This window comes from Ovis canadensis, chromosome 1, assembly GCF_042477335.2.
Source record: "Ovis canadensis isolate MfBH-ARS-UI-01 breed Bighorn chromosome 1, ARS-UI_OviCan_v2, whole genome shotgun sequence".
NCBI lineage: Eukaryota > Metazoa > Chordata > Mammalia > Artiodactyla > Bovidae > Ovis > Ovis canadensis.
This window is the reverse complement of record NC_091245.1, coordinates 159359444-159380102: the sequence shown is the minus strand read 5'-3', so window position 1 is coordinate 159380102 and position 20659 is coordinate 159359444. Positions and strand designations below refer to the sequence as shown.

The 20659-nt window shown below is 36.3% G+C and overlaps 1 protein-coding gene across 2 annotated transcripts in view; it reads right to left on the bottom strand.

The window, feature by feature from the left end:
* The window catches only part of ZNF654 (zinc finger protein 654), a 91337-nt gene that overhangs the window by 69724 nt on the left and 954 nt on the right, over positions 1–20659 (bottom strand). The gene's annotated exons all lie outside the window — the stretch shown is intronic.

Here is a 20659-nt window from a genome sequence, read left to right as displayed (position 1 = left end):
AGCTAGAACAATTTGAGCAACAAAATAAATGATGGTACCCATGAGTCTCTACTGATAGAAATAATCTAAGTAATCAATAAAAGTTAGGGATGAGATTGCTTTTCCTCACAGCAGAATACCAATTAATACGTATCAATGAAAAGAGAGAAACAGAGAATCACGGTTAGGCAAATACTATATATAGCAATGAATGCTGCAGATAAGAACCACCAATCTATGCTATTATTAGTGGGTGAAAACTTTGAGATTTGCCATCTCAAAGCAATTCCCACAAGACAGTTATCAACTAAAAACAGAAAGATAGTATCTTTAAGTGGAGAAACCTCACAAACTTAACCAAGACATCAAGGTAAACAGCACCAATAACTAGTAAAGCATACTATCATAAACATCTTGATATGATGCCCCAAGAAAGACAAAAGCATTTTTGTGGTAATTTTGCCAAAATTGCAAAAACCTCATTCTAATTATGAGAAATCCTCAAACAAACCCAAACTATAGGATATTTTACAAAAATAAAAAAATTAAAAAAAAACACCCTGACCAGTACTCTTCAAACATGCAAAGGTCATGAAAGGAAAAACTGAAGAACTGCTGGAGAGTGGAAGACACTAATGACTAAACACAATGCGAGATCAGAAACAATACCCTGAAACAAAGAGAAAAAAGAGCAATGGTGGGAAAACTGGTAACTTTCTAATAAGGTTTGTAATTTACTGGATATTATACAGTGCTACTTTCCTGAGCTTGATAAGTATATTCTTTTCTACAAGTATAAAATTAGTTCAGTTTTTAGGTTTAAAAACAAAATTTTTTGTTCCAAACTTTCCCCTCAGATTTTAATGTTCTCACTTATTTTCTGGATGCTATTTTATAATACAAATACATTTACTTTCCTTACATTACCTAACTACACACCAAGATTTACCCTCACCTATGGGTTTCATTTGTAGAGTCAGACAGAAAAATAAAACAGGTATATTGCCAGCACTGTGGGGAGAATACAGGTTTTGGAATCAAGACAGACTGGGCTTTGTCATTTATTAGCTGTGTAACATTAGCAAAGTTATTAACCTTCTCAATCTAAGTTTCCAGTAAATGAACTTAATATTAATCACAGAGCTATTGAAGAACTAAGGTAATATGTCAAAATCCAGGATAATTCTGGGCACGTAACAAATAGCTATTATCAGTACACTTTGTTTCAAAAAATACCCAGCAAGCTTAAGCTTACTCTGGTGACTATTTCAATGCATCAGTATGAACTGGTTAACTGTTTCCAGATGTAAAATTACAACAAATTTTACTTGCTATTATAAGCAAGCAGATAAGTCACTCACAAGTAAAACCTATTCAAAAGCTATCGCTGAGTTTCAACTATTTTGTTCAATATTCATTGACAAATAAAGTATATCCTAGATACAGCAATACAAATAAAATAATGTCATGCCTGAATAAATATTAATAGATTTTGGTACCTGTCAATTTTTCATTTGATTCCAAACTCACTAGGGAATGCAATATACTAAATGCTACCTGTATAAGCATTAAAACTGGCATAAAACTTCCTGTGTAAACATTAAAACAAGGGAACTCCAAAGTATGTGTAAATGTATATGAATATCAAATCAACATGTGGAGTGAACAGACCTCTTCATTTGTCTGCAGCTGGTGATATCCACAGATGTGTGTGTACATGATAGTCTTAACTAGCATGGGCTAAGCAGAACTTTGCCTCTGACTTCAATTTGGTATGGCCACTAAGGCAAAAGAAATAAAAGCAAAAATAAACAAATGAGACTTGAACTTTTTAAAAAGCTTTTGCACAGCAAAGGAAACCATAAACAAAAGGAAAAAAACCTACAGAACTGGAGAAAATAAATGCAAATCATGTGACCAACAAGGGGTATGCAAGATATACAAACTGCTCACACAACTCAATTAAACAAAAGCCAGTCACAGAATGATCAGAAGACCTGAACAGACATTTTCCCTAGGATATACAGATGGCTAACGCATGAAAAGATGTTCAATAAAGATAATTATAGGAGAAATGCAAATCAAAACCATAATGAGGTATCACCTCACATGTATCAGAATGGCTATCATCAAAAAGTCTACAGGTAACAAATGTTGGAGAGGATATGGAGAAAGGGGAACTCTTCTACACTCTTGGTGGAAATGTAAATTGGTATAGCCAATGTGAAAAACAGTGTGGAGGTTTTTCGAAAAACTAAAAATAAGAATACCATATTACCCTATGATGAAGCAATTCCATTCCCGGGTATATATCTGGGAAGGAAAAAGAAAAAAACTTTACTTTGAAAAGATACATGCACTCCAATATCCAAAGCACTGTTTACAGTAACCAACATATGAAAGCAACCCAAGTGCTCATCAACAAATGACCAAATTAAGATGAGACATATATACCCAATGCAATATTAGTGAAAGTGAAGTTGCTCAGTCGTGTCCAACTCTTTGCAACCCGTGGCCTGTAGCCCACCAAGCTCCTCTGTCCATGGGATTCTCCAGGCAAGAATACTGGAGTGGGCTGCTGTTTATCCAGCCACAAAAACATTAAAAAAAATACTGCCATCTGCAGTAATGTGGATGGGCCTAGAAAATATTATGGTTAGTGAAATATGTCAGAGAAAGCCAAATACTATATGATAATATTCCAAATACTATATCTAAAAAATAATACAAATGAATGTTTATGCAAAACACAGACTCACAGATATAGAAAACCAACTTGTAGATACCAAATGGGAGAGGGAAAGCAGGAGGGGCAAATTAGGGGTATGTGATTAACATATACAAACTACTATATATAAGAGATAAGCAACAGAATATACCATAAAGCGTAAGGAATTATACCCATTATCTTGTAATAACCTATAATGGAATATAATCTGCAGAAATATTGAATCATTATGTTGCACATCTGAAACTATCACAAACTATTGTAAGTCAACTATACTACAACTTAAAAAAATTAGCATGACCTGGCATGATGGTATTGCAGGTGTTGTTGAGGCAATAATTATATTTTGAATTTTTTTAATGTCCTTTGGTTATACAGGTTTTTTAGATACCAGTAGGTGGAAATCTTTTTTTGTTCCTTCTGTCTAGTTTCTCAACAAAGTCCACAAGCCAAAGAATTAAACTGAAAAGCCAGTTAAGTTCCATATGGGTCTTAGAACATTAGTGTGTGTGAATGTCTAGACTTAAAATTATTAATATTAGTCTTAGATGAGCTGACTTATTTTGATCCCTGTTAATTTTGTTCTCAGAGAAGAGCTCTTATATTCCTGTGACTTGCGCAAAGGCTTCTAGAGTCACTGTCACATGATCTCTAGTAACTTCTGAGAATATGTGCATGAACTTAATCAAAGCTATATATATCAAGATTTTATTTGAGTTCAATGAAGATGTCCAGTGGATTTTATTAAGTGCAGAGATAAAGAAAGGTCAAACTTAATTATTATTTAGGGCATAAATCACTTTCCTAGACTGAGGCAGAAGAAAAATTAAATGGAATTACTACACATCCAAAGCAGAAACTAAAAAGGGTAACAAACACTAACTTTAGATACCAGGTATGCTTAGTCTCAAGAACTAAAAGATGACTAACTTTCAATCAAAATAACAGTGAAAGAGTTAAAATAAAACTATAAAAGGAGGTCATGTTAAGATGGAAGAAAAGCAGGACTTTCTTAAGAATGAATTCAATCTCAGAAACTAAACTAGTCAGACATAAAAAAAGAAAACAAGAATATACTGATATATACCAGAACTATGCATTCTTAAAGATGGAATTGGGGGGTGGAACGTATTTTAGCTGTTAATCATCAGAAAGGAAGAGTGACTGACTCCAAAGGTATCTAACAGAGGCATGGAGGTAAACTGAAGCATGGAAGTCGCAGTGAATCAGAATGGAAATCCAACTATGGTAAAACAGTATTTTAAAGAAACAGAAAATACATAATAAGAGTAAGTGTAAAAACCACACAGCATGAAGACTGAGACTGCTATTCAGTACCACAAAAATCTGTACAGATGTGAAAGGTTAAAAAAAAAACCCTGAGATTATCACTGAATACCTGAAGCATTTCAGATGCATTTCAAATTACTAGTTATTATAGGAGGCAATGTATGATATGGCACAGTGTCACAAAGAAAAATGCCCCAGGAACTCAAAGTTAGGCCTCAGGGAATGGACAGGAAAAGCAAAACTGAAGGAAAGCAAAATAAGAGGTTAAACCTTGGTTTGATGTTAAGCTGGCAAGATTTCTTTAAATCTTGGAGATAAGAATGGGCAAAATCTGTTTCATGGTGAATGTTTTTCAGTAAACTCCAAATTCCTTGACTTTCATCTCTGATATTACAGGAGATCTTACTGAAGAGATAACTGAAGAATAATAAAACCTAAGCCCAAAAGCAAACAGAAAGGGAAAGGAAGACAGGAGGCACCAACTTAAGAATAGGCTAAAATATAAACAAAAACAAACCAACTATGTTTATATGAAATGGCATATCCTATCATTGCTGAAGGACTTTCCTGGTAGCTCAGAAGTAAAGAATCTGCCTGCCAATGCAGGAGACGCCCCTGGATCAGGAATCCTGGAGGAAGAACTGGCAACCCACTCCAGTATCCCTGCCTGGAGAATCCCATGGACAGAGGAGCCTGGAGGGCTACAGTCCATGGGGTCACAAAAAGAGTCAGACATAACTTAGTGACCAAATAACAACAATCACTGCTGAAAGGAAAGTGACAAAAAGAAATGTTTACACTGCCAGTGAGGTAGAACAAATCATGCAAGGTCTAGAACAGTTAAAGGAGATCAAACCAGTCAATCCTAAAGGAAATCAATCTGAATATTCATTGGAAAGACTGATGCTGAAGCTGAAGCTCCAGTACTTTGGCCACCTGATGTGAAGAGCCGACTTATCAGAAAAGAGCCCAATGATGGGAAAGATTGAGGGCAGGAGGAGAAGGAGACGAGAGAGAACAAGATGGTTGGGTGGCATCCCTGACTCAATGGACATGAGTTTGAGCAAGCTCCAGGAGATGGTGATGGACAGGGAGGCCTGGCGTGCTGCAGTCCACGGGGTCAAAAGAGTCAGACATGACTGAACAACTGAACAACAACAACAAACAGTTAAAAGCAGAATAAAGAAATGATTTAGAGGAGCAAGTGGCAGAAGACATACTATCTTCAATAAGTACAGACATCAGAAATATTAAAAGTAGCTTTATTTCATATGGCTATTGTCCAAATAATACAAATATGTGGCACAAGAGGAGTGCTTTTATGATTTTAGCTCAATAGGCCTAAGAATTTCAGGGGAAGTGGCAAAAGTCATGGTAACACAAGGCTAAAAATGTCTTGGCACAGGCTGGGGACAGAGAAATCCAGAGACAAGGGCAGAACATCAGAGCTATGGTAATTGCAAGGCTTGAGTGTTGTGGAGCCTCGCAGAGATTGTACTTTGAGCTTTACACACTACAAGTGATATACTCTTTACAAAAGGCAGTAAAGAAGATATACCACTAAACAGAATCTATACTTACTGTAGCACAGGAGTTCTAGGACAATACAGAAAAAAACAGAAATTAAAAGTTTTCAATATGAAGGAAACCTTAAGGAAGAGACATCAAGTATGACCTGGTGCTTGGGGCTGTCATTCATGAAATGTATGAACTTTGAAAGACAGAAAATCAGAAACAGCTTTCAAGAAAGCAGAAATGTTCAGGTAAAGTGCTTCCACCTCTAAAAAAATTATCATAAGCATAGAGTGGCACAACTGTTTGATGAATTTTCCCAGTAAAACTTTACAAGTTATAGACACTGGCAGTTGCTGTAACTGACTAGCACCCTGGTGAGGTTGAAACCAAAACTGACTTGATACCTTGATTTCTGTGTACCCATCTTACCTCTAATATTCATCTTTAGTGATACCACTAAATCCTACAGACAAAAGTGATGTGAGTCAACTGTACTATGTACTAAGTTCAAGGAATTACTGGTGTTTCTAAGTTTAATGGGTGTTGGCAGAGCAGTGTAACGAGCCTTTGCCCTACTGACCTTCTGGATTCTTAAAAAAGTATGGTTGGAGGTTAAATGATTTTCCTTTTGAGGTACAAAAGAAGCCACTCCCAGTGAGAAGACAACCAAGCTACAGTTCCTGAAAACTCCCCGGCCCTAACCAGACAGGCACAATGGCTCTGATTAAGCAATATTCCAGGAAGGCAGAAATTTTGTATCTTAACCTCCAAGCCAGGCTTCAGCAATACGTGAACTGCGAACTTTCAGATGTTCAAGCTGGTTTTAGAAAACACAGAGGAACCAGAGATCAAATTGCCAACATCCGCTGGATCATCGAAAAAGCCAAGAGAGTTCCAGAAAGACACCTATTTCTGCTTTACTGACTATGCCAAAGCCATTGACTATGTAGATCACAATAAATTGTGGAAAATTCTGAAAGAGATGGGAATACCAGACCACCTGACCTGCCTCTTGAGAAACCTATATGCAGGTCAGGAAGCAACAGTTAGAACTGGACATGGAACAATGGACTGGTTCCAAATAGGAAAAGGAGTACGTCAAGGCTGTATATTGTCACCGTGCTTATTTAACTTATATGCAGAGTACATCATGAGAAACGCTGGGCTGGAAGAAGCATAAGCTGGAATCAAGATTGCCGGGAGAAATATCAATAACCTCAGATATGCAGATGACACCACCCTTATGGCAGAAAGTGAAGAGGAACTAAAAAGCCTCTTGATGAAAGTGAAAGAGGAGAGTGAAAATGTTGGCTTAAAGCTCACATTCAGAAAACTAAATCATATGGCATCTGGTCCCATCACTTCATGGGAAATAGATGGGGAAACAGAGGAAACAGTGTCAGACTTTATTTTGGGGGACTTCAAAATCACTGCAGATGGTGATTGCAGCCATGAAATTAAAAGACACTTACTCCTTGGAAGGAAAGTTATGACCAACCTAGATAGCATATTGAAAAGCAGAGACATTACTTTGTCAACAAAGGTCCGTCTAGTCAAGGCTATGGTTTTTCCAGTGGTCATGTATGGATGTGAGAGTTGGACTGTGAAGAAAGCTGAGCACCAAAGAATTGATGCTTTTGAACTGTGATGTTGGAGAAGACTCTGAGAGTCCCTTGGACTGCAAGGGGATCCAACCAGTCTATTCTGAAGGAGATTAGTCCTGGGTGTTCTTTGGAAGGAATGATGCTAAAGCTGAAACTCCAGTACTTTGGCCACCTCATGCGAAGAGTTGACTCATTGGAAAAGACTCTGATGCTGGGAGGGATTGGGGGCAGAAGGAGAAGGGGACGACAGAGGATAAGATCTGGATGGCATCACCGACTCGATGGACATGAGTCTGAGTCAACTATGGGAGTTGGTGATGGACAGGGAGGCCTGGCGTGCAGCAATTCATGGGGTTGCAAAGAGTCGGACACGACTGAGCAACTGAACTGAACTGAACCTGTTTGGGACTCTAGACTTTAATTTCTCTTTGTGAAATTAATCATAGGAGACCATTCGATTGTCCAAATAAAGTGTTTCTGGCAGACATAACAAGAGGGAGGAGAATATTTATTCAACTGAAGGAAGGGGCAAAAACACTAGAGTAGCTGAAGGTAAGTAGCAGAGACAAAAAGTAATAGGAGACAAGTTAAAAAGCTAGACAGAGGCTAGATCATGAAGCCTTGCAGTCCACTGCAAGAATTTTGGCTTTGACCCTAAGACAGAAAAACATGGAAGGTTTAGTTTAGAAGAGACCTCACTCTTATGTCTTTAAAAGGATCACTTGGCTATGTGGAGAAAAGAACTGAGAAAACTGGAAGCAGGGAGATAAAACTTCCCAGAGGAAGGACGACCATGGCTTGAATCCAGGTCGTGACAGTGGTTGCAGCAGTCAGATAAACTTTTTCTCCCTCACTCGATGATACAGCTTCTTGAAGGAAGGGATTGTGAACTTTTCCTCCTTTAATCTCCTATGATCATTAGGATGAAACTTTCCACATAGTACACAGCCAATGCTTTTTTTTTTTAGGAATACCTTTATGTATCTAGATCTATGCCTAAGATAATTAAGGATAATTCAATAGATTGATATTAAAAAAATAAGTTTTATATATATATCCTGTCAGACAGGCATATATGCAGCATTTTATAAATACCTATTAAGTTATGAGCACTTACTAGTTACTGAAGTTAAGTTCAAAATATAAAGAGAATGCAAAGAATCTCAAGAGTTAAAGGGCAAAACATGTGGAATCTAAAACATGGCACAAATGAACCTATCTACAAAATAGAATAAGACTCACAGACATAGAGATCAGACTTATAGTAGGGGAGAAGGACAGGGGAGAGGACTACACTAGGAATCAGGGGTTGGTAGATACAAACTATTACATATAGAATGGATAAACAAGAAGGTCTTACTGTATCGCACAGGGAACTATATCCAGTCTTCTAGGATAAACCATAATGGAAAATAATATTTTAAAAGAATGTATATATGTGTAAAATTGAATCACTCTGCTGTTCAGCAGAAATTGGTACAACACTGTACATCAACTATACTTCAATAAAAGACTAGCAATTCAAAATAATAAAATTTTAAAACAATAATAAAAAGGAGTTAAAGGACAAAATTGCTTCAGTTAATATAGAGTTTTAAAGAAACTACAAATAGAGTATTTTTTTCAAAAAAATCAAGGTAAGAAAGGACTGCATAGTAAGAGTTAAGTCCCATAAAGGGAAGCAGAAATTGCATATTTGCTCTTCACAAGCACGGGATGAAATGGAGGAAATTAAAACAATCAAAAAGGATGAATGAGTTTTAAGATTCTAACTCAGTTCTAATTTTTTTTCAACTGCCTCTCCTCTTATAAGTTATATACACTCACTGTAGTAAATCTGGATTATTAAAAAGTCATCCATCATTTTCTGCCCACATATAACCATTATTAACATCTTGGTAATTTCTCTTTTCTAGCGTGTGACTTGGGGTTGCTTAACTTCTCTGAGTCTCATCTGTCCCATTCATAAAATGAAGATTAAAAACAGTACCTATCTCACAGGATTATAGAAAAGAATCAATAAGAAAGTAGCACAGGGGCTGAGATACTTTTTTTTGAGAAGGCCAGAAAGCTGTTTACGAGCCACACATTATCCATCTCAACTACTTAACCGTGTTATATCATGAAAGCAGCCATAGAAAATACAGAAGTGAACAGGCAAAGTCCAGTAAATTTTTCTTTGCAAAAGCAGGCAGTGTTGCTTATGTCACAATGGCTTACAGCAAAGGCTCATAACTTGTTGGTGTGTTTGGATGACTGTGGTCTGTATTTGTTTAGTAAGTTTTGAAAATTCTTAGGAGAATCTGATAAAAAAACAAAAACTTAACACTTGCTCACCAAGGAAACCCAAGTACAACTTATTTTGCAAATAGTTTTAGAGTTCACAGACTTCCTGAAGTCACAAATGGCTCTTAAGGTTTATCTTCAAGAAATCCTGTCTCTAGTGAAGTAGCTCATTTGATTTTTATTTACAGCACCAACCCCCTCTAAAATACAGTGCATCTGGTGAGAATGGACCAGCCTATATTCAAACTGTATAGTCTTCCTACAAAGAAATTTTTCCACCTAATTTTTTCATCATTATATTTTATCTTCCTAGGTCATTATATAGTCATTGAGAACATTTTTTAAGGCTGAATAGTTGATGAGGTTGAAAAATGTTCAGCTGTTTTAGATGTTCTGGTTGCAATTTCATTTTAAACTCATTCCTTTAATTAGTTAATATTACAATGAATTGCTTTATATCCACATTTATATTTCTCAGAAATTAATGTTTTAAGTCAAAAAGTACAAATCATTTTTAATGTTTCTAATCTATTTTGATGAATTATGGTTGAGAAAGCTTGTGGTGATTTCTGCTCCCATCATTTGAACATGAGGTATCCATTTCACCACACCCTCATGAGCATGGAATACAACTTTACTGATGAGTTCTATAACCTGAGAGATTTCGGCAAGTTTCCAAAACATGGCAAAGGATAATAAAGTCTAAAAATGCACATCCACTGCTGTGTTAGTAAAATTTCAAGATATTAAAGATTAATCTAAATAATATGGAGAGACAAACTTTAAAATTTTAATCATTAAGAAAAACATCTGAAATATATTCCATAATCCTCCAGCCTTCAAAATACTTGGTAATAACATGAAGTAACTGGTTTTTAATCATCATTAACTCTTGCATTTTAAAAATGACCACTAAAGTGAGCCACTGCTTCAGAGAGAAGCATATCCCACTTAAGTGGGTGGGGAAAAAAATTAAAAGTTTGAAAATCACTTATTAGAGAGAACTTCTGATAGCTTAATTTTTTTTCTCTCTTTCGCATTCATGAACATCTTCAGTTTCTGCTGCCTTGAGTATTTTTAAATCACTACTTCCACTCAATAATTGCTTAAGCATAGTATATACCAATATATATGCACAGATACTATAATAGATACTGAATGCTTATTCATAGATATTTATATATACTGGAATGGTTAAGTACTCAGGCTCGTGACAGACTGGCCAAGATTCCAATCTGACTTAGGCCATTTAATCTCTCTCGGTCTAAAATTTTCTAAACTGTAAAATGAGAATAATGGCACATACCACATAGGGTAGTAAATTAAATGAGACGGAAGAGGTAAAACACTTATCACAGTATCTGACACACAGAAAACACTCAAAATATCAGATATTCATAAACTTCAATAAAATAAGTAAACCTTTCCAATAACTAAAAATATAACACACACATAGCAAATCATTGACAAGTGATTAGGTAATATTTAGAACGTTTTAACTTCACGTAACTAAAACAGATATGGGTTAATTTTAGTAAACTCCAGTTATAGAACTATGTATTAGTAAATTGTGTACATGTTTTACCAGGGTATCAAATACATACACACATATATAAGGTACAAAGAACAATGTTGTGTACCCATCTATTAATATCTACTGATACAACTACTTCTCTAATTTCTTTCTCTTTTCACTTCTCTGTTTTACCATAAATGTAGCCAGAAAAGGAGGATGTCCCCTTCTCTCTCAAAGTTAATTAACTAATCAATTATAGTGTATCACTCAACACTGAATAAATACAGCTAATCAAGTTCTCCATGCCTTTACCTACCCAGACAAGCCCTGAGGAACAAAAGTACAAACTAACGGTCACTCTGTTCTCAAAATCAGCAAACTCAAATGGTTCTGCAGGTCAATTAAATCTATCTCTTTAAGAAGCTACCATTTTAGACCTCTGTTCACTTTAAATCTCTAACCACCCCCATATACTCTCAAGAGATGAAGCTTCCACCTACCCCAAAACTCCTATACAAAGCACCTCTTCCATTTGTGCTTTGAATCTTGTCATCCTTTCCCTTTTTAGGATCTTATTTTACAGATTATCTTTTCTTTCATTATTTCTTCCTTTCAAATCAATCATTCTCATCACATTTTAAGCACAACAAATTCTCAACTATTTTAGGAAAAATAAAAAACTTCACCTTCAACCCACAAATTCTCCAGTTTCCACCCATATCTTCCCATCTCCTTTATAAATTATCTATATTACTATTTATGTCTTTGCTTCTCACTCCTCAAACTACTCCAGTCTGACTCCTGCTCCCATCATTAAATGAAAACAGAGCTTTGTTTAAGTCACCAAAGATCTCCATGTTAATTCAATGGTTGGACCGCAATAGTTTTCGATGTCAATTACCATTCACTTCATCCTTCATTCTTATCTTCTGTTTCACCAGTTACCTCGTTTTCTCCAAGCTCTTTAATTTTTCTCAGACTTCATATCAAGTCTCAGTATTTCTATCAGGCCATTTAACTGTGGAGTGTCTTCACTTCTGAGTCTTTTTCTCCGTATCATCTCTTTATGTGAGCTCATTCACATGCATGGCTTCAAATACCATCCACACAACTATGATTGACCATTCCTCACTTCTGAGCTCCAGATTATGTAAAGCCAATCACACCTTAAATTCAACATGTTCAAACTAAAGCAAAGAATCTCAGTCAGAGCCAACTTGCCCAAGAATGCCTGCCTGCATTTTATATACACTTTTTCTTCACAGACCTTATCAAAGTTATAGCTATACACTAAAACAGGGACAGTGCCTGTTTGATTTTCACTATATGACCAATGCATTATATAATCATTCATCAGGATTTGGGAGACTGGTTCCAGGATCATTCCCACAACCTCTACCCTGCCCACAGATACCAAATCTGCAGGTACTCATTTAAAATGGTATAGTATTTGTATATAACCTACACATATTCTCCCGAATACTTTAAATCATCTATGGATTACTTAAATACCTAATACAATGTAAATGCTATGTAAATAGTTGCCAGTGTGCACCAAATTCAAGTTTTGCTTTTTGGAACTTTCTGGAATTTTCCCCCCAATATTTTTTCATCTCTGGTTGGCTGAACTCGGGGCTGTAGAGCCATGGATATGGAGGGCCAATTTTATAAACACTAAGCATCAACCCTAACATCAATCACTTTTTTTCCTACTGTTTAAACACAAAGCCTTTCAACTGTTTTTCACATTCACCACTGTTTTGGGGAACTGAAGGTATTAAGTGGTTGGTATATGAGTGTCAATATACTGAACTTTAGGATCTTATGTCACACATTATACAAATTGACCTCCTCTCATATTTAGTTGCCACCAAGTCTTCCACCACAGTGCTAAACAGGTGATGCTGATTGGGTCTCATCCCAGAAAGCTAACCTATTACTGAACAGAGTATACCGCTGAAATGATGAACCAACCTGTCAGAGATAAGCTAAAAAATAAAGGTGATACATATTACATGGAAGCTGAAGACTTCCTTGTATTAGATTCCTTTGAAATTACAAACTTTAAAAATACTCTCCAAATCAGACTAGGTATTGTAAAAATATAACTAGAGTTAGTATTTTAATAAGTTATATTAGATTTCAAATGGCCTAATATCCTTTTCATTACATATTAATATACACTTTATTAAAATAACAACTTTTGGCTGCAAGTCATGTGGGCTCTTAGTTCCCTGACCAGGGATTGACCCCTTGCCCCCTGCAGTGGAAGCATGGAGTCTTAATCACTGGACTGCTAGGGAAGTCCCAATATACATTTTAAATGGCATATTAATTGACCATATTTTATTGATCGTGTTTTATTTTTCAAATGCCTCATCATATACACCTTTTACCATATCTTTCTTTAAAGTTTTCTTTTTTGCTTTTATATGTAATTGCTAAAGGTATAGTTTATCAAATTTTGGCAAGAAAATAAAGATCATTGCCAACAATAACAGTACAATTGGTGCCTTAACATCTGTTTGGCAGAACTGTAAAATAATGGTATCACTCAAAGTTTTAAAGCAATGACTTCATTTAAAAGCATTTTCTACCATTTTATCTACAAAACCTGAAATAAATTTCTTTAACCCAATGTTATGGGTGATTATTAGAAAGTAGTAATGAATATATATTTTAATGCAAGACTGTATATAAAGAAGTTATTTAAGTTTAGGCTGTCAATGGTTAACTGAAAATTATAAACCAATTCATTTTTTTAAAAAAAGCATTTCACATATTTTTGAGAAACAAAGGAGTTCAAATTTCATCATGCTCAAAATATTCTTGCATTTATTCACAGAAAATAAGCAATCTGTGAAATAGGAATAAATAAAATGTTTTTACTTTTTATTTTTCCTCTGATTATAAAGATAGAAGATTTAATATCACTAATAAATTATCCACTGTTTACAATTTGATTTTGGGGGGGGGCTCTTTTTATCTTTTTATTTACAAAAGTGATATCACCTGTCTTCTTTTTCTGTTGTTATAATACCACTAACAATTTCCCGTATGAATAAATATCCCTTAAATAATGACTCTTAGGGGCTTCCCAGGTGGCTCAGTGGTAAAGAATCTGCCTGCCAAGGCAGGACACATGGGTTTGACCCCTGCTTGGGTCAGGAAGAGCCCCTAGAAAAGAAAATTGGAACCCACTCCCATATTCTTGCCTAGGAAATCCCATGGACAGAAGAGCCTGGCAGAGATATATTCTATGGGATCACAAGGGCCTAAACAACAACACATGGCTGTTAGGAGAAAGGATTCAATTAAATGTAACATTTTCCTAACTTTTGTTATTAGCTAATTTTTAATAATTTGCTGTTACAAATAATGTCCTTATGAACAATTAGTAGTATTCAATGCATCACCGACTGGATGGACATGGGTTTGGGTAGACTCTAGGAGTTGGTGATGGACAGGGAGGCCTGGCGTGCTGCGATTTATGGGGTCACAAAGAGTTGGACACAACTGAGCGACTGAACGGAACTGAATGCTGAAAGTCAACCTTTCATAATTGAAAGAATTGAAAGTCAACCTGAAAGTCAACCAAAAAAAGCATACTGCTAAGTTGCTTCAGTCGTGTCCAACCCTATGGACTATAGTCCGCCAAACTCCTCTGTCCATTGGATTCTCTAGGCAAGAATACTGGAGTGGGTAACCATTTCCTTCTCCAGGGGGAAAGAAAAAGCATAAACAATAGCAAAATATTTAGCTCCCTAAATACAGCCAACAAGGTCTAGGATTCACTTTGTTTTGTTTTTCTTTATTACAATAATCATAATAAATAACATGGAGGTAAACATCATACTTGCTAAAAGAATTGCAAGTGATTACTTCTGGGGAATATGTGGGGAGGGAATGGGACAAAAGTATGACCACGATTTTTTTTATTATAATCAATGGCAAAATAGGAAAAAGAAAAATAAAAACACAAACAAAAAAAGGTTGCCTCTACAATATCCATTCTTATTTTCTTCCTTCCTTATTAACAGAATCATGTGAAAGTGACAGTCGCTCAGTCCTGTCAGACTCTTTGGGACCTCATGGACTTAGTCCATGGAATTCTTCAGTCCAGAATACTGGACCGGGTAGCCTTTCCCTTTTCCAGGGACCTTCCTAAGCCAGGGATCAAACCCAGGTCTCCCGCATTGCAGGCAAATTCTTTACCAGCTGATCCACAGGGGAATCACAGGCACGAGTTTATCCAGGAGAAAAATACAAAAATATATCCTAACATTCTTTTCAGATGGGGCTAGCTAACAAGACTGAAATCAAAGCTACTGAGTAAAATTTACAGCAAGATGTTTTTGGCTTACCCCAGAGAAACCCCATTCCTGATACATGGAACTGAGATTTAATGCTTGGAATGTCAGCAACTATTTTGGATCATGAGGCAAACTTGAGATAGAAGATAAAGATGACTAATCAGAAAGAACAAATGATGATAAAGCTACCATATCATTCCTAGTAACCATTCAAGACTTTTCATATGAGAAATAAATATGTACTTGTTTAAACTATTTAAGTCAGTAAACAGTGGAAACAGTGTCAGACTTTATTTTGGGGGGCTACAAAATCATTGCAGACGGTGACTGCAGCCATGAAATTAAAAGATGCTTACTCCTTGGAAGGAAAGTTATGATCAACCTAGATAGCATATTGAAAAGCAGAGATATTACTTTGCCAACAAAGGTCCATCTAGTCAAGGCTATGGTTTTTCCAGTGGTCATGTATGGATGTGAGAGTTGGACTGTGAAGAAAGCTGAGTGCCAAAGAATTGATGCTTTTGAACTATGGTGTTGGAGAAGATTCTTGAGAGTCCCTTGGACTGCAAGGAGATCCAACCAATCCATCCTAAAGGAGATCAGTCCTGGGTGTTCATTGGAAGGACTGATGTTGAAGCTGAAACTCCAATACTTTGAACACTTCATGAGAAAAGACCCTGATGCTGGGAGGGATTGGGGGCAGGAGGAGAAGGGGACGACAGAGGATGAGATGGCTGGATGGCATCACTGACTCGATAGACATGAGTTTGGGTAAACTCCAGGAGTTGGTGATGGACAGGGAGGCCTGGCATGCTGCGGTTCATGGGGTTGCAAAGAGTCGGACACGACTGAGCGACTGAACTGAACTGAACTTCTAGCAGCAAAATGCAATTCCTCAATTTTAAGTCTTATATGACTTATTAATGAACAAAGCACATACAAAAACATAAAACTAAATCAAAAAATAATTCCAGGAATAGTAAAAATGTATTATACTCTAAGTAACTGCTCAAGAAAACTATATTATATGAACTTTATACCAAGACTAAGAGATAAGGGTTGTATTTTCCTAAAACAATTAAATTTTAATTTAAAGAGGCATGAGTATGTATTTTGTAAAACTATGAAGTGAACTCTTTTTCTGTTAGATTGTTCATCTGTTTAAAGTGCTTGCTACATACTGTGCTGTGCTCAGTTGCTCAGTGGTGTCAGACTCTTTGAGACCCCAGGGACTGTAGCCCGCCAGGCTCCTCTGTCCATGGGGACTCTCCAGGCAAGAATATTGGAGTGGGTTGCCATGGCCTCTTCCAAGGGATCTTTCCAACCCAGGGATCAAACCCAGGCCTCCCGCACTGCAAGCAGATTCTTTACCATCTGAGCCACCAAGTAAGCCCAAGAATACTGGAATGGGTAGCCTATCCCTTCTCCAAGGGAACTCTCCAACCCAGGAATCAAACTGGGGTTTCCTGCATTGCAGGCAGATTCTTTACCAGCTGAGCTACCTGGGAAGCCCTTCTTGCTACCCAGGATGCACACTAGCTGCTTAAAATTATTTGATGAGATGATTAAATACTTTCTCTCAAGAGAGTATCCACTAAGAGTTCCAAAGTAAGGTTATAGCAGGGTTTCTCAACTTTGGCACCAGATAGTTCTATCGATAATTCTATTCACCACTATGAATCAGATAATTTGCTGTTAGGGCTGCCCGGTACATTGCAGGATGCTCAAAATCTCTGGCCTCTGCGCACTAGATGCCAGTAGCAAGCCCCCAAGTAAGACAATCACAAATATGTCTAGACGTTGCCCAATATCTGCTACAAGAAATAAAATCTGAAAAACAATATAGTCATTTTTGCATATCAGTGCTTCATTAGGAACATTTGGCTTTTCTAATCAACGATTTAGAATTGTAACATTTCTAAATTCTCTCTCAAGTTTACTGCAGGATACAAACTTTAAGTGACCTACAGATTAGATTATCTCTAATGTTCCTCTTAAACCTTCAGAGGATTTCACATGTGAGAAATATTAATAGCCTCTATCTATTTAAGCCTATCTATGTGCTAGGTATAGTACTAAGAACCTCATGTTCATTCTCTCATTTTATACTTATGACATCCTCATGGGATGGCTATTTAACCCCACTATAATAAGAAATGATTTTAAAGTCTATTTTAATCAACATATTGAAGTGCTTTCAGAAATGCTTATATATCATTCACTATATCCATTCTGGCACTGAACTAAGAAGGGTATCTTTAACTTAATTTATAATTTGTGATAAAAAATTTCAATGTATCTAGCAACAAAATTAAGTTGAATTACCACAACCTTCAGGTATTGGGGAAATGTTCACAGCCCCTAAGAAATCAGAGATAATTAACTGTTAACTTGGAATATTTTTTATACAGGGGCATAATGAAAGAATACTTCTAAATTTTCCACCCATTATTCCCTGAGTTCTTCAGCAAATCTTTCTTCTCTCTTGTACAACTTGACCAAAAAAAAAAATAAAAGTCACTTTATAAGTATTTGAGGATTCATTTGTAATTTCAATCTATAGTTCAGAAGAAATCGAAGGCTGGGTCCAAAAATCCCAGCTTGTTCACCTAACAAATTAAGTTGCTCAGGCCTCAATTTCAACAATGTAACTTGCATAACAAGACCTATGTGAAGGCCTTAAGAGTTAGTAGGCCCTCAATAAAAATTACATTTCTCTTCCTTTCATCCTCAAATTAAATATAAGCTAAGGGCCAATTCTATTTAAGCATTTGTTGAAGTGTACTAATAAAAGCCAAGGGAGGATATGATGGGGCAGTCAAACATTATTCAATGCAACTGGAAATGAACATTTTCAGTCTCCTAAATCCATCATCTCAAAAATCAGTTATAGGCTAAGGGATTATCCCCTTAGTTTGAGATTTATAATTACTAGTATTGTTTCTCAAATAGAAAGTTTATCATCAAATGCATTGAGTGCATGCATGATTTTTCACTTACATTATCTACAGTCTTCTGTTTTACTCTTCCCTGTGGTAAAAGACACAGAACCATTCTTGAAAAGAAGTGTTCCTTCCTCTCCCTTCACCCACACACTAACTGCCAAGAAATTTTGATTCATATTTCTAATAGGAGAAAGAAAAATTAGAGCCTTTCTTCTCAATTTTACAAGGCTGTGTGTATAATTCATATATTGAGTTAACTGTCACCAACTCAAGTATGTGTTATCCATTTTATGGATTACTCACAACTAGTAATTTACTAATGAAGGCAAGTTACCCTTAGCGAATATTAGGAAAACAAATATTTAAAAAGAAACAATCTTTAGGAATTAGATTGTATTCCTTTACTGGTAAATAAAGCATAATTATTATACTAGAATTCTATTAATCAGTCATAAAATGCAACTTAATTCAGGTAATCTTTTATTCTATTAGTTTTAACACAAAAAAACACTTCACAAAGCTCACCTGCAAGGTGGAACCAGGATAGGAACCCTAATAAGAGATCTTTTGGTAATGTAGAGTATTATAAAATATGTTATGAGATTTCAGGTAAAAGTTGGTAACATGAAAGTTATGTCAGTATAACACTCATAATTTAGTAATATAAAGTTTTACTAAGCTCTTCCTGTTTACTTTTACTTCCTTGGATATTTTAGGATGTAGTGGAGTTTTATAAAATAGTCAACTTCTTTGTTCTGAAAATAATTTACTGTCACTATTCGGACACTGTACTTCACAAGCTAAATTTATTCATTTGTTCTCAAAGTTGGTTTCATGAAATGGAAAGTAATTAAAAGTTCTCCAAAAATGTTCTGGCCCTCAAACTAAATTTTGCGTTCTACAGCAAATAAATTTACAAACCTAAATGTAACCAAAGCCAAGATACTCATTAATGATATAAAAAGCAAAATATAGATAAAGATAGACTTTCTGCCTGTGATTCTATTAAAAAGATCAATTATAACATAATTTTACAGCAGTTTAAAACTCCTACAGGTAAATAATCTACTGAAAACATGGTTTCTACATATAAAACATAGAAGATAAGCTCTGTAATGACACAACCTCTAAATTCTGAATGCCAATACAAAAAAAAAAATTTGTTTAAGAAAGTTACTAAATAGAGAGCAACGCCAAAGAAAACTCACATATCCTGTATAATAAGACAATTTCCACCACCAAACAAACTTATCTATTTTGGAGAAGAGGGGGATGAAATCTTCCTGAAGATGTCAACCCCACCCTGTTTTCCAAGCAATGTCTCAATGCTTGGAGAGACATAAAATCATATTTCAGCAAACATGATGCTCATTTCTGCTTAGCTTTATTTCTTACTTGCTACCAGAATGAAAGTAATGGCTAACTTTAAGATGTAACGGATCCAAAGGGTTTAGATCCTTTACATATTCACTCGTTTAATTACTATCCGGATTTGAAGGTAAAGAAACTAACGCACAAAGAGGTTAAGCAATCTGTTTAAGGTAACACAGCTAGAAGTAGTGGAACCAAGATTTGAATCCTATACATCCAAGATAATAAACAAAGGAATGAGTTGGAAAAGAAGCAATGAAAATTTTTCCCAAGAGTTTGCAAAATATTAGTGCTATGAAAGAGAACAAAATGTTAAACTATAAATATATGCAGATGTAAATGTATAGATTACATAAATTCTACCCCTGCACAAATATGGTACTTTAATATTTGATTATGCTTAAACGTTCTAAATACATCAAATCGTTGTGGCTGTCGACCAAGTAAGTAATTTACTGTCACTGTTCAGACACTGTTTTGTTGTTGTTTTTTTTCCACAGGCTAAATAAAATACACTATAATTTAAAGGAAGAGGGGGTGGTGGTGATGTAACCAGAGCAATAGTTTCAGGAAAGCTACTTTCTCTATTAGCAGTTTATCAGAAAAGAGCTTGTGTGTATCGGGGAAAGGAGTAAGAAAAGGAAAGATGACAATCCCATGGCCTTAACCCCACCTCCCAAAAAAGTAACTAAATCATTGTGGGTCAGCGCCTAAGCCAACTGGAGAACTGGCCCAGCGGGATCTCCTGAGGGGATGACAGGAGACCCTAGCAGAGGGGGAGGGGTGGCGATGACAGGAGAGGGGGCGGTAGAGAGATGGCACGCCTCCCATATCCGAAAAAGGGGAGAAGACGGGGTGCAAGAGGCGGAGAAGGGAAGGCAAGATATGTTTCCAGAGACTCCAAATGAGGTGACAAGAAACAGGATAGGAAACACAAGAAAGGCGGGACCCTCGGGCAGAAAGGGGTCTGTCTGGGGCAGGGGAGGTATGTCAGTACAGAGCTTTCCTGCCAGCTGACCCTCCGGTTCAACCCCTCCACCCGGGACAAACTCTCACTTTCTCCGCAACCCTCAACCTGCGCGGGTCATCCCGAACCCGCTCCCCGCCCCCCA